The sequence below is a fragment of the Saccopteryx bilineata genome, chromosome 8 (genome assembly GCF_036850765.1).
Source record: "Saccopteryx bilineata isolate mSacBil1 chromosome 8, mSacBil1_pri_phased_curated, whole genome shotgun sequence".
In the NCBI taxonomy this organism is placed as follows: Eukaryota; Metazoa; Chordata; class Mammalia; order Chiroptera; family Emballonuridae; genus Saccopteryx; species Saccopteryx bilineata.
This window is the reverse complement of record NC_089497.1, coordinates 31,922,763-31,937,431: the sequence shown is the minus strand read 5'-3', so window position 1 is coordinate 31,937,431 and position 14,669 is coordinate 31,922,763.

Here is a 14,669-nt window from a genome sequence, read left to right as displayed (position 1 = left end):
GAAGACAAGCAACTTGAGGCACAACAGAGAGAAGAAGAAAGAGACTCAAAAATTAAAAAAAATGAGATAGCCCTACAAGAATTATCTGACTCCATCAAAAAGAATAACATAAGAATAATAGGTATATCAGAGGGAGAAGAGAGAGAAAATGGAATGGAGAACATACTCAAACAAATAATAGATGAGAACTTTCCAAGCCTGTGGAAAGAAATAAAGCCTCAAGTTCAAGAAGCAAACAAAACTCCAAGTTTTCTTAACCCCAACAAACCTACTCCAAGGCATATTATAATGAAATTGACACAAACCAACAGCAAAGAAAAAATTCTCAAGGCAGCCAGGGAAAAGAAGAATACAACATATAAAGGAAGGCCCATTAGATTATCATCAGATTTCTCAGCAGAAACTCTACAAGCTAGAAGAGAGTGGACCCCAATATTTAAAGTCCTGGAAGAGAGGAACTTTCAGCCACGAATACTATACCCATCAAAGCTATCCTTCAAATACGAAGGAGAAATAAAAACATTCACAGATACAGAAAAGATGAGGGAATTTATCATCAGAAAACCCCCACTCCAGGAATTACTGAAAGGGGTTCTCCAATCAGATACAAAGAACAAAAAAAAACAGAGCCACAAGTAAAAGCTCCAAGAAGAACATAATAAAACCAAATTTAAACTGTGACAACAACAAAAAGAAAGAAGGGGAGAAGATGGAGATTAACAGTAGCAAAGGACGATGGAGTGCAAAAGTACTCACAAAATAGTTCACTACAATGAACAGGGTAAGGACCCTTTTCATTACTCAAAGGTAACCACCATTGAAAAAACCACCACAGAAGCACATGAGATAAAAAAGATAGCAATAGAGGAAAGATGTATGGAATACAACCAAATAAAAACAAAAGATAGAAAAATGAAAGAGAAGGATCAAACAAGACACAAAACTAACAGAAAGCAAGATATAAAATGGCAATAGGGAACTCACAAGTATCAATAATTACACTAAATGTAAATGGATTAAACTCACCAATAAAAAGGCACAGAGTAGCAGAATGGATTAAAAAAGAAAATCCAACTGTATGCTGCCTACAGGAAACTCATCTAAGTAACAAGGATAAAAACAAATTCAAAGTGAAAGGCTGGAAGACAATACTCCAAGCAAATAACATCCAAAAAAAAGCAGGTGTAGCAATACTCATATCAGATAATGCTGACTACAAGACAGGAAAAGTACTCAGAGATAAAAATGGCCATTTCATAATGGCTAAGGGGACACTGAATCAAGAAGACATAACAATTCTTAATATATATGCACCAAACCAAGGAGCACCAAAATATATAAGACAGCTACTTATTGATCTTAAAACAAAAACAGACAAAAATACAATCATACTTGGAGACCTCAATACACCGCTGACGGCTCTAGATCGGTCATCCAAACAGAGAATCAACAAAGACATAGTGGCCTTAAACAAAACACTAGAGCACCTGGATATGATAGACATCTACAGGACATTTCATCCCAAAGTGACTGAGTATGCATTTTTCTCCAGTGTACATGGATCATTCTCAAGAATTGACCATATGTTGGGCCACAAAAACAACATCAGCAAATTCAGAAAAATTGAAGTTGTACCAAGCATATTTTCTGATCATAAAGCCTTGAAACTAGAATTCAACTGCAAAAAAGAGGAAAAATATCCCACAAAAATGTGGAAACTAAACAACATACTTTTAAAAAATGAATGGGTCAAAGAAGAAATAAGTGCAGAGATCAAAAGATATATACAGACAAATGAAAATGAAAATACAACATATCAGAATCTATGGGATGCAGCAAAATCAGTGATAAGAGAGAAGTTCATATCGCTTCAGGCATATATGAACAAACAAGAGAGAGCCCAAGTAAACCACTTAACTTCCCACCTTAAGGAACTAGAAAAAGAAGAACAAAGACAACCCAAAACCAGCCGAAGAAAGGAGATAATAAAAATCAGAGCAGAAATAAATGAATTAGAGAACAGAAAAACTATAGAAAAAATTAATAGAACAAGGAGCTGGTTCTTTGAAAAGATCAACAAAATTGACAATCTCTTGGCAAGACTTACCAAGGAAAAAAGAGAAAGAACTCATATAAACAAAATCCAAAATGAAAGAGGAGAAATCACCACAGACACCATAGATATACAAAGAATTATTGTAGAATACTATGAAAAACTTTATGCCACTAAATTCAACAACCTAGAAGAAATGGATAAATTCCTAGAAAAATACAACCTTCCTAGACTGAGTCATGAAGAAGCAGAAAGCCTAAACAGACCTATTAGTAGAGAAGAAATAGAAAAAACCATTAAAAACCTTTCCAAAAATAAAAGTCCAGGCCCTGATGGCTATACCAGCGAATTTTATCAAACATTCAAAGAAGACTTGGTTCCTATTCTACTCAAAGTCTTCCAAAAAATTGAAGAAGAAGCAATACTTCCAAACACATTTTATGAGGCCAACATAACCCTCATACCAAAACCAGGCAAGGATGGCACAAAGAAAGAAAACTACAGACCAATATCTCTAATGAATACAGATGCTAAAATACTAAACAAAATACTAGCAAATCGAATACAACAACATATTAATAAAATAATACATCATGATCAAGTGGGATTCATCCCAGAATCTCAAGGATGGTTCAACATACGTAAAACGGTTAACGTAATACACCATATCAACAAAACAAAGAACAAAAACCACATGATCTTATCAATAGACGCAGAAAAGGCTTTTGATAAAATACAACACAATTTTATGTTTAAGACTCTCAACAAAATGGGTATAGAAGGAAAATATCTCAACATGATAAAGGCCATATATGATAAACCATCAGCTAACATCATATTAAATGGCACTAAACTGAAGGCTTTCCCCCTTAAATCAGGAACAAGACAGGGTTGTCCACTCTCTCCACTCTTATTTAATGTGGTACTAGAGGTTCTAGCCAGAGCAATCAGACAAGACAAAGAAATAAAAGGCATCCATATCGGAAAAGAAGAAGTAAAGGTATCACTTTTTGCAGATGATATGATCCTATACATCAAAAACCCCAAAGAATCCACAAAAAGACTACTAGAAACAATAAGCCAATACAGTAAGGTCGCAGGATACAAAATTAACATACAGAAGTCAATAGCCTTTCTATATGCCAACAATGAAACAACTGAGAAGGAACTCAAAAGAATAATCCCCTTCACGATTGCAACAAAAAAAATAAAATACCTAGGAATAAACATAACAAAGAATGTAAAGAACTTATATAATGAAAACTATAAACCATTGTTAAGGGAAATCGAAAAAGATATAATGAGATGGAAGAATATACCTTGTTCTTGGCTAGGAAGAATAAATATAATCAAGATGGCTATATTACCCAAAGCAATATACAAATTTAATGCAATTCCCATCAAACTTCCAATGACATTTTTTAAAGAAATAGAGCAAAAAATCATCAGATTTATATGGAACTATAAAAAACCCCGAATAGCCAAAGCAATCCTAAAGAAAAAGAATGAAGCTGGGGGCATAACAATACCTGACTTCAAACTCTATTATAGGACAACGACAATCAAAACAGCATGGTATTGGCAGAAAAATAGACACTCAGACCAATGGAACAGAATAGAAAGTCCAGAAATAAAACCACATATATATATAGTCAAATAATTTTTGATAAAGGGGCCAACAACACACATTGGAGAAAAGAAAGCCTCTTCAATAAATGGTGCTGGGAAAACTGGAAAGCCACATGCAAAAGAATGAAACTCAACTAAAGTCTCTCCCCCTGTACAAAAATTAACTCAAAATGGATTAAAGATCTAAACATAAGACCTGAAACAATTAAGTACATAGAAGAAGACATAGGTACTAAAATCATGGACCTGGGTTTTAAAGAGCATTTTATGAATTTGACTCCACAGGCAAGAGAAGTGAAGGCAAAAATTAATGAATGGGACTACATCAGACTGAGAAATTTTTGCTCAGCAAGAGAAACTGATAACAAAATAAACAGAAAGCCAACTAAATGGGAAATGATATTTTCAAACAACAGCTCAGATAAGGGCCTAATATCCAAAATATACAAAGAACTCATAAAACTCAACAACAAACAAACAAACAATCCAATAAAAAAATGGGAAGAGGATATGAATAGACACTTCTCCCAGGAAGATATACAAATGGCCAACAGATATATGAAAAGATGCTCATCTTCTTTAGCTATTAGAGAAATGCAAATCAAAACGGCAATGAGATACCACCTCACACCTGTTCGATTAGCTGTTATTAGCAAGTCAGGTAATAGCAAATGTTGGAGAGGCTGTGGAGAAAAAGGAACCCTCATACACTGTTGGTGGGAATGTAAAGTGGTACAACCATTATGGAAGAAAGTATGGTGGTTTCTCAAAAAACTGCAAATAGAACTACCTTATGACCCAGCAATCCCTCTACTGGGTATATATCCCCAAAACTCAGAAACATTGATACGTAAAGACACATGCAGCCCCATGTTTATTGCAGCATTGTTCACAGTGGCCAGGACATGGAAACAACCAAAAAGCCCATCAATAGATGACTGGATAAAGAAGATGTGGCACATATACACTATGGAACACTACTCAGCCATAAGAAATGATGACATTGGAACATTTACAGCAAAATGCTGGGATCTTGATAACATGATACGAAGCGAAATAAGTAAATCAGAAAAAAAACAGGAACTGTATTATTCCATACGTAGGTGGGACATAATAGTGAAACTAAGAGACATTGATAAGAGTGTGGTGGTTACGGGGGGGAGGGGGGAATGGGAGAGGGATAGGGGGTGGGGAGGGGCACAAAGAAAATAAGATAGAAGGTGACAGAGGACAATCTGACTTTGGGTGGTGGGTATGCAACATAATTGAACGACAAGATAACCTGGATTTGTTATCTTTGAATATATGTATCCTGATTTATTGATGTCACCCCATTAAAAAAATAAAATTATAAAAAAAAAAAGAACTCATGGCATTTAAATTTATATATTTAAATAAAAACATTTATACATAAAAATAGAAGACTATTAGGGCAGTCAGTGCCTGGGTCCCAGATAAACATAGATCTATATTTGAGAAAGCCAGCTAGAGAGAAGAAGAAAAAAGTCATTTCTCTGAGTCTATAAAAAGATTTTAAACTGGAGTTTGAACTCACTAAACTTAATCTTCTCAAACTAAAACACTCAAATCAATAGCACAGCCCTGCTGGGTACCTCGACTAGAGCATCCTCACAATACTCCAAGTGTGGGTTTGATCACTGGTCAGAGCACATAGAAAAATCAAATAAATGCATATGTAAGTGGAGCAACAAATTGATGTTTTTCTCTCTCTCTTGCCCTTCCCTCTCTCCCTAAAATAAAAAAATAAATAATTAATTAAAAAAAAATACCAGTTCCTGGCCAGTTAGCTTAGTAGGTTAAGAGCTTCTTCCTGAAACAAGGTTACAGTGTCGATCTCTAGTCAGGTCACACGTGGGAATCAGCCAATGAGTGCACCACTGAGTTGAACAACAAATAAATGCTTCCCTTGCCCCTCCCCCATCTCTCTCTTTCTTTTTCTAGCTCTTAAAAACAAAAAACAAACAACAAGGGAAGAAATTAAGCCCTGGCATGATGGCTCAGTTGGAGCTAGTCCTGGAGCACTGAGGGTGCCGGTTTGATTCCCCAGTCAGGGCATATACAAGAGCAGCTCAGTGTTCCTTTTTCTCCCTGCCTCTCCTTAAAAAAAATACAAATCAATAGCACATTTCTGAGATTTTTTTTTATTATCATATATAGGCATTAGGTAGAAAAGTGGATCTTTTTAAATACCCCTTAACAAACCTCTGATGAGACACTTTTCAGAATATTTACTGCAACAGCTACTATTTCTATTATGGTGATTTGAACATCAGATTCAAAGGCTTTGTCTCAAAAATAATTGGCTATGGCTTTCTGTAATAGAGGAGAAGTAGTTTGTGAGATCTTTACTTATTTATTTATTTATTTTTATTTCTTTAACTTATAAGGGTAACACTGGTTAATAAAATTATACATGTTTCAGGTGTAAAGTTCTAGGTACTTCCTTCCACAGTAACTGCACCAATTTGCATACCCACCAACAGAGCACGAGGGTTCCCTTTTCATATCCTCACTAATACTTATTGTTTGCTAATTTATTGATGATAGCCATTCTGACAGGTGTGAGGTGATATCTCATTGTGGTTTTAATTTGCATTTTTCTGATTATTAGTGACACTGAGCATCTTTTCTGTCTATTAGCCATTTACACCCTTGGTTAAATTTACTCCTAGGTATTTTATTCTTTTTGAAGCAATTGTGAATGAGATGTTTTCTTAGTTTTTTTTTCCTGATAGTTCATTATTGATGTCTAAAAATGCAGCTAATTCCTGGATATTTATTTTGTATCCTGCTATACTACTGAATTTATTTATCAGTTCTAGTAGGTTTTTTTTGTTTGTTTGTTTTTTTTGGTGGACTATTCAGTGTTCTCTGCAAATAATGACGGTTTTACTTCTTCCTTTCTAATTTGGATGCATTTATTTTTTCTTCTTGTCTGATTCCTTTGACAAGGTTTTCCAGTACTATGTCACATAAGAGTGGTGAAAGAAAGCATCCCAATCTTGTTCCTATTCTTAGGAGAAATACTTGTAGTATTTGTCCGTTGATTATGATGTTGGCTATATGTTTGTGATGTATAGGCTATATTACATTGAGTTATATTCCCTCTGTTTCCAGTTTGCTGAGAATTTTTTTTTTTAATAAATTTTTATTAATGGTAATAGGATGACATTAATAAATCAGGGTACATATATTCAAAGAAAACATGTCTAGGTTATTTTGTCATTAAATTATGTTGCGTACCCCTCGCCCAAAGTCAGATTGTCCTCCGCCAACTTCTATCTAGTTCTCTGTGCCCCTCCCCCTCCCCCTAACTCTCTCCCTCCCTCCCTCCCATGTCCTCCCTCCCCCACCCCTGGTAACCACCACATTCTTGTCCATGTCTCTTAGTCTCATTTTTATGTTCCACCAATGTATGGAATCATGTAGTTCTTGTTTTTTTCTGATTTACTTATTTCACTCCTTATAATGTTATCAAGATCCCATCATTTTGCTGTAAATGATCTGATGTCATCATTTCTTATGGCTGAGTAGTATTCCATAGTGTATATGTGCCACATCTTCTTTATCCAGTCTTCTATTGAAGGGCTTTTTGGTTGTTTCCATGTCTTAGCCACTGTGAACAGTGCTGCAATGAACATGGGGCTACATGTGTCTTCACGTATCAATGTTTCTGAGGTTTTGGGGTATATACCCAGTAGAGGGATTGCTGGGTCATAAGGTAGTTCTATTTGCAGTTTTTTGAGGAACCACCATACTTTCCTCCATAATGGTTGTACTATTTTACAGTCCCACCAACAGTGAATGAGGGTTCCTTTTTCTCCACAGCCTCTCCAACATTTGCTATTACCCGTCTTGTTGATAATAGCTAATCTAACAGGGGTGAGGTGGTATCTCATTGTAGTTTTGATTTGCATTTCTCTAATAACTAATGAAGCTGAGCATCTTTTCATATATCTGTTGGCCATTTGTATCTCTTCCTGGGAGAAGTGTCTGTTCATGTCCTCTTCCCATTTTTTTATTGGATTGTTTGTTTGTTTGTTGTTGAGTTTTATGAGTTCTTTGTAAATTTTGGATATTAGGCCCTTATCTGAGCTGTTGTTTGAAAATATCATTTCCCATTTAGTTGGTTGTCTGTTTATTTTGATATCAGTTTCTCTTGCTGAGCAAAAACTTTTTATTCTGATGTAGTCCCATTCATTTATCTTTGCCTTCACTTCTCTTGCCATTGGAGTCAAGTTCATAAAATGTTCTTTAAAACCCAGGTCCATGATTTTAGTACCTATGTCTTCTTCTATGTACTTTATTGTTTCTGGTCTTATATTTAGGTCTTTGATCCATTTTGAATTAATTTTAGTACACGGGGACAGGCTGTAGTCGAGTTTCATTCTTTTGCATGTGGCTTTCCAGTTTTCCCAACACCATTTGTTGAAGAGGCTTTCTTTTCTCCATTGTGTGTTGTTGGCCCCTTTATCAAAGATTATTTGACCATATATATGTGGTTTTATTTCTGGGCTTTCTATTCTGTTCCATTGGTCTGAGTGTCTATTTTTCTGCCAATACCATGCTGTTTTGATTATTGTGGCCCTATAATATAGTTTAAAGTCAGGTATTGTAATGCCCCCAGCTTCATTCTTTTTCCTTAGGATTGTTTTGGCTATTCGGGGTTTTTTATAATTCCATATAAATCTGATGATTTTTTGTTCCATTTCTTTAAAAAATCTCAGAGGGATTTTGATGGGAATTGCATTAAATTTGTATATTGCTTTGGGTAATATGGCCATTTTGATTATATTTATTCTTTCTATCCAAGAACAAGGAATATTTTTCCATCTCATTGTATCTTTTTCGATTTCCCTTAACAATGCTTTGTAATTTTCATTATATAGGTCCTTTACATTCTTTGTTATGTTTATTCCTAGGTATTTTATTTTTTTTGTTGCAATCGTGAAGGGGATTATTTTTTTGAGTTCATTTTCTAATATTTCATTGTTGGCATATAGAAAGGCTATGGACTTTTGTATGTTAATTTTGTATCCTGCGACCTTACTGTATTGGTTTATTGTTTCTAATAATCTTTTTGTGGAGTCCTTCGGGTTTTCGATGTATAGGACCATATCATCAGCAAAAAGTGATACCTTTACTTCTTCTTTTCCGATATGGATGCCTTTTATTTCTTTGTCTTGTCTGATTGCTCTGGCCAGAACTTCTAGCACCACGTTAAATAAGAGTGGAGAGAGTGGACAACCCTGTCTTGTTCCTGATTTAAGGTAGAAAGTCCTCAGTTTTATGCCATTTAATAGGATGTTGGCTGATGGTTTATCATATATGGCCTTTATCATGTTGAGATATTTTCCTTCTATACCCATTTTGTTGAGAGTCTTAAACATAAAATTGTGTTGTATTTTATCAAAAGCCTTTTCTGCATCTATTGATAAGATCATGTGGTTTTTGTTCTTTGTTTTGTTGATATGGTGTATTACGTTAACCGTTTTACGTATGTTGAACCATCCTTGAGATTCTGGGATGAATCCCACTTGATCATGATGTATTATTTTTTTAATATGTTGTTGTATTCGGTTTGCCAGTATTTTGTTTAGTATTTTAGCATCTGTATTCATTAGAGATATTGGTCTGTAGTTTTCTTGCTTTGTGCCATCCTTGCCAGGTTTTGGTATGAGGGTTATGTTGGCCTCATAAAATGTGTTTGGAAGTATTGCTTCTTCTTCAATTTTTTGGAAGACTTTGAGTAGAATAAGAACCAAATCTTCTTTGAATGTTTGATAGAATTCACTAGTATAACCGTCTGGGCCTGGACTTTTATTTTTGGGGAGGTTTTAAATAGTTTTTTCTATTTCCTCCCAGCTGATTGGTCTGTTTAGGCTTTCTGCTTCTTCATGACTCAGTCAAGGAAGGTTGTATTGTTCTAGGAATTTATCCATTTCTTTTAGATTGTTGTATTTGGTGGCATATAATTTTTCATAGTATTCTACAATAATTCTTTGTATATCTATGATGTCTGTGGTGATCTCTCCTCTTTCATTTTGGATTTTATTTATTTGAGTCCTGTGCCATTTTTCCTTGGTGAGTCTTGCCAAGGGTTTGTCAATTTTGTTGATCTTTTCAAAGAACCAGCTCCTTGTTTTATTGATTTTTTCTATAGTTTTTCTGTTCTCTATTTCATTTATTTCTGCTCTGATTTTTATTATCTCCTTTCTTCGGCTGGTTTTGGGTTGTCTTTGTTCTTCTTTTTCTAGTTCCTTAAGGTGTGAAGTTAAGTACTTTACTTCGGCTCTCTCTTGTTTGTTCATATAGGCCTGAAGTGATATGAACTTTCCTCTTATTACTGCTTTTGCTGCATCCCAGAGCTTCTGATATGTCGTATTTTCATTTTCATTTGTCTGTATATATCTTTTGATGTCTGCACTTATTTCTTCTTTGACCCATTCATTTTTTAGAAGTATGTTGTTTAGTTTCCACATTTTTGTGGGTTTTTCCCCCTCTTTTTTGCAGTTGAATTCTAGTTTCAAGGCTTTATGATCAGAAAATATGCTTGATACAATTTCAATTTTTCTAAATTTGCTGATATTGTCTTTGTGGCCCAACATATGGTCAATTCTTGAGAATATTCCATGTACACTAGAGAAAAATGTATACTCTGTCGCTTTGGGATGAAGTGTCCTGTAGATGTCTATCATATCCAGGTGTTCTAGTATTTCGTTTAAGGCCACTATATCTTTATTGATTCTCTGTTTGGATGACCGATCTAGAGCCGTCAGCGGTGTATTGAGGTCTCCAAGTATGATTGTATTTTTGTTAGTTTTTGTTTTAAGGTCAATAAGTAGCTGTCTTATATATTTTGGTGCTCCTTGGTTTGGTGCATATATATTAAGGATTGTTATGTCTTCTTGATTCAACTTCCCCTTAATCATTATGAAATGACAATTTTTGTCTCTGAGTACTTTTTCTGTCTTGTAGTCAGCATTATTAGATATGAGTATTGCTACGCCTGCTTTTTTTTGGGTGTTGTTTGCTTGGAGTATTGTCTTCCAGCCTTTCACTTTGAATTTGTTTTTATCCTTGTTGCTTAGATGTGTTTCTTGTAGGCAGCATATAGTTGGATTTTCTTTTTTATCCATTCTGCTACTCTGTGTCTTTTTATTGGTAAGTTTAATCCATTTACATTTAGTGTAATTATTGACACTTGTGGGTTCCCTACTGCCATTTTATAAATTGCTTTCTGTTAGTTTTGTATCTAGTTTGATTCTTCTCTTTTGTTTTTCTATCATTTATTTTTGTTTGTTTGTGCTCCATACTTCTTTCCTCTGTTGCTACCTTTTTTAAGTCAAGTGGTTTTTGTGGTGGTTTTTTCAAGGGTGGTTACCATTAAGTAATGAAAAGGGTACCTACCATATTCATTGTAGTACCCTATCTTATAAGTATTTCTGCACTTCATCGTCCTTTGCTACTGTTAATCTCCATCCTCTACCCCCTTTTTTTCCTTTGTTGTCACAGTTTAAGTTTGGTTTTATTGTGTTCTTGGTGGAGCTGTTACTTGTGGTGGTGTTTTCTTTTGTTCTTTGAATCTGGTTGGAAAACCCCCTTTAGTATTTCCTGGAGTGGGGGCTTTCTGTTGATAAATTCCCTCATCTTTTCTGTATTTGTGAATGTTTTTATATCTCCTTCATACTTGAAGGATAGCTTTGATGGGTATAGTATTCTTGGCTGAAAGTTCCTCTCTTTCAGGGCTTCAAATATTGGGGTCCACTCTCTTCTAGCTTGTAGAGTTTCTGCTGAGAAATCTGATGATAATCTAATAGGCCTTCCTTTATATGTTGTACTCTTCTTTTCCCTGGCTGCCTTGAGAATTTTTTGTTTGTCATTGGTTTGTGTCATCTTTATTATGATGTGCCTTGGAGTGGGTTTGTTGAGGTTAATAAAACTCGGTGTTCTGTTTGCTTCTTGAATTTGAGGGTTTAGTTCTTTCCACAGGCTTGGGAAGTTCTCCTCTATTATTTGTTTGAGTATATTCTCCATTCCATTTTCTTTCTCTTCTCCCTCTGATATACCTATTATTCTTATGTTATTCTTTCTGATGGAGTCAGACAATTCCTGTAGGGCTTTCTCGATTTTTATTATTTTTGAGTCTCTTTCTTCTTCTCTCTGTTGTGCCTCAAGTTGTTTGTCTTCTATTTCACTAATCCTATTCTCAATGTGGGCTGTTCTGTTAGCTAAGCTTGTTACCTCGTTTTTCAGCTCGTGAATTGAGTTTTTTATTTCTGTTTGATTTGTTTTAATAGTTTCAATTTCCTTGGTAATATATTCTTTGTGTTCATTGAGTTGTTTTCTGATCTCCCTGTATTGCCTTTCTGTGTTTTCTTGTATATCTCTGAGTATTTTTAAGATTTCTATTTTAAATTCTCTGTCATTTAGCTCCAAGGCTTCCAATATGTTAAGTCTTTTCTCCATAGATTTTTCCACATCTATTTGTGTTACCTCTCTTTCTTTTGTATCCATAATATTCGATTTCCTCTTTCTTATTGGCATCTGAGGGTGGTCTTGTTGATAGCAGTAATTAGAATTAATAAAGAGTAAAAAGTAAAAAAAAAAAAAAAGGTAAAACACCCCACAAAAAAAAACAGTAAGAATTTATTATTTCCCCCCTTTTTTTCTCTCTTCTCTTTCCCTCCTCTCCCCTCCTCAGGGAAATATCGTGCCTATAATGGAGGGCCTGATTTGGGGTGAAGAGTTCAAGGGGCAAAAAAGGGAGTAGAGACCTACTAAATCCCCCCCCAAAAAAAGGAAGAAAATTTTAGACAAGCATAAAATGATTTGCTTGTAAGTGATGGTCAACTAAGAGATATAATGAGAGGGATAAGAGGGAACCAGAAAAAAGGACCAAAAAAAGAATAATAAAGAAGAAAATAATAAAAATAATAAGTAAAAATCTGTTGTATTAAGTGGAGCGAAGACTAAATACAATGGAGACCTTGGGTTGGGAGGACCCAAAATGCCACAAAAATAAACAAACAAGAAAAAAACAAAAACAAAAGCAAAAAAGAAAAAGCCAAAAAAAGCCTTGAGTCCCAAATTAACTAATTTGTTCGTGATTGAGGATTAAATGGGAGGAAAGTAAAACGAGAAAAGAAAAAACGAATAGAAAGGAAAAAATAAGAAAAAGAGAAAAACGAAGGAAGAAATAAAAAAGGAAGAGAAAAAAACAAAATAAAGCAAATCAAAAAAAAAAACAAAAGAGGAGAGAGTGAGAGTTAAGTGTTTTGGAGTATAACCTTAAAGGAGGGTGAGGATGAAGAAGAGAAATAAAATGTAACAGTTATGGGTAGTGTAGTTCAAGAAAAGGGAAGCATAAGATGGGCAGAGAATAGAAAGACCGAGGTGAAGGAAATAAAGGCAATAAGATAGAAGAACCAAACAACAACAACAAAAAAATTAGTAGAACAAGTTGTAAAGTCTGTGGATTTTTCTTGATTTTGAGAGGTTAACTTCTTTCTTTTTCTTTTCTCTCCCTCTTCCTGGTCGGTGACTCTGTACCCCAGGCTCTGCCCCTGTGTCACACTTAGGTAGGGATTTGCAGTTGATGGGATTCTATGGCAATGTCATATAATTGGCTTTAGTCTTGCTGGTAGTCAAGGCTTGTTGGCGTTTGCAGGGTCCAACGATGAGAGAGTTTGCTTTCCTGGATTCTCTCTCCTAGTCCCCCCTTCCTGAATTAGCAGCCTGGTGATCCAGCTATAAGGCTGCAACTGCTTCTGCCTGGGGAGTAAGAGGCTCAAAGAGCTGGGAAATCCCCACTCTATCCCCACTCAGTGCAAGGCTTTGGGAAAGGCTCTGGCAGTCAGGGCCTCCAGTGTAATCAGGCGGGGGTGGGAGTCAATTGTTGTCAAGGTGAGTGTTCAGCGCCTATCATTTAGTTGGACCTCTCAACCCAGGCTTTCCACACTTTGTAGCCTGTTTTTGCTGGGAAGAAGAGGCACTAGTCTCTGCTTGCGACTAGTGTAGTATAGATCTTATTATCTGCCAAGTGCCTCTTGTTAGCGTTTATCCCTGAATATGGAGGCTCTATCAATCAGAAGTTGCCCCCGCCCCTTTAGCGAGAGGCACTAAAAAATATCACGCCTCTTGTCTTGGGTCGCTGAACTGAGAGAGATCTTATCAATTAGAACCGAGGGTGCGCAGATTTCGTGGGTTAAGCTAATTTCAGTGATTGGGTCGCAGCTGTGCTCCCGAAGGTATTTTAGGCTGCCTGCGAGCGCCCCTCCCCCAATGCTTGATTGTTAGCTTGAATGGCTGGGTGAGGTGCCCCGCCCACGGAGAGAATCTCCCAAGTAGAAGACCACCCTTGTGCCTCTCCCGCTCACCCTGCCGCTGGCGGCTGGATCGCACCAGGTGCAGGATAATGGGGCACCCTGGGTGTGCGGGCCAGTATGGCGCTCTGGGCGTGTGGAATGCCCAGGGCACGAGCGCGAATGGGGTGCTCTGGGCACCGGTGGCTGGCGACTCTCACTCGCAGTGCGCGGACCGCTGGGATCGTTAGCGGTGCTTGCTCTGCAACCGGACCGGGCACGCCAGTGGCTGCTTGCGCTTCGGAGTGTGGGCGGTGCTCGCTCTGCAACCGTACCGGGCGCGCGCCCGCGGCTGCTCGTGGCTCCCGAGTGTGGGCTGACTCAGCACAGGCGCACTCCCTCGCGGCTTGAATGAACGTCGCTCCACACCCTCGTCTCTCAGATTCAATTGATAACAGTCCTTTCGCTTTCAGTTTGTGTGGAACTCCGGAATGCTCCGAGGATAAATTTTTCTGTTTCTAGTTGATAAATTTGTTGTGATTTAGGGGAGATCTGTCGGACGCGCTGCTCACGGTGCCATTTCCGTGACGTCACTCAAAAATTTTTATTATAAGCGGGTACTGGGTTTTATCAAACTTTTTTCTTGTATCTATTGATATAAT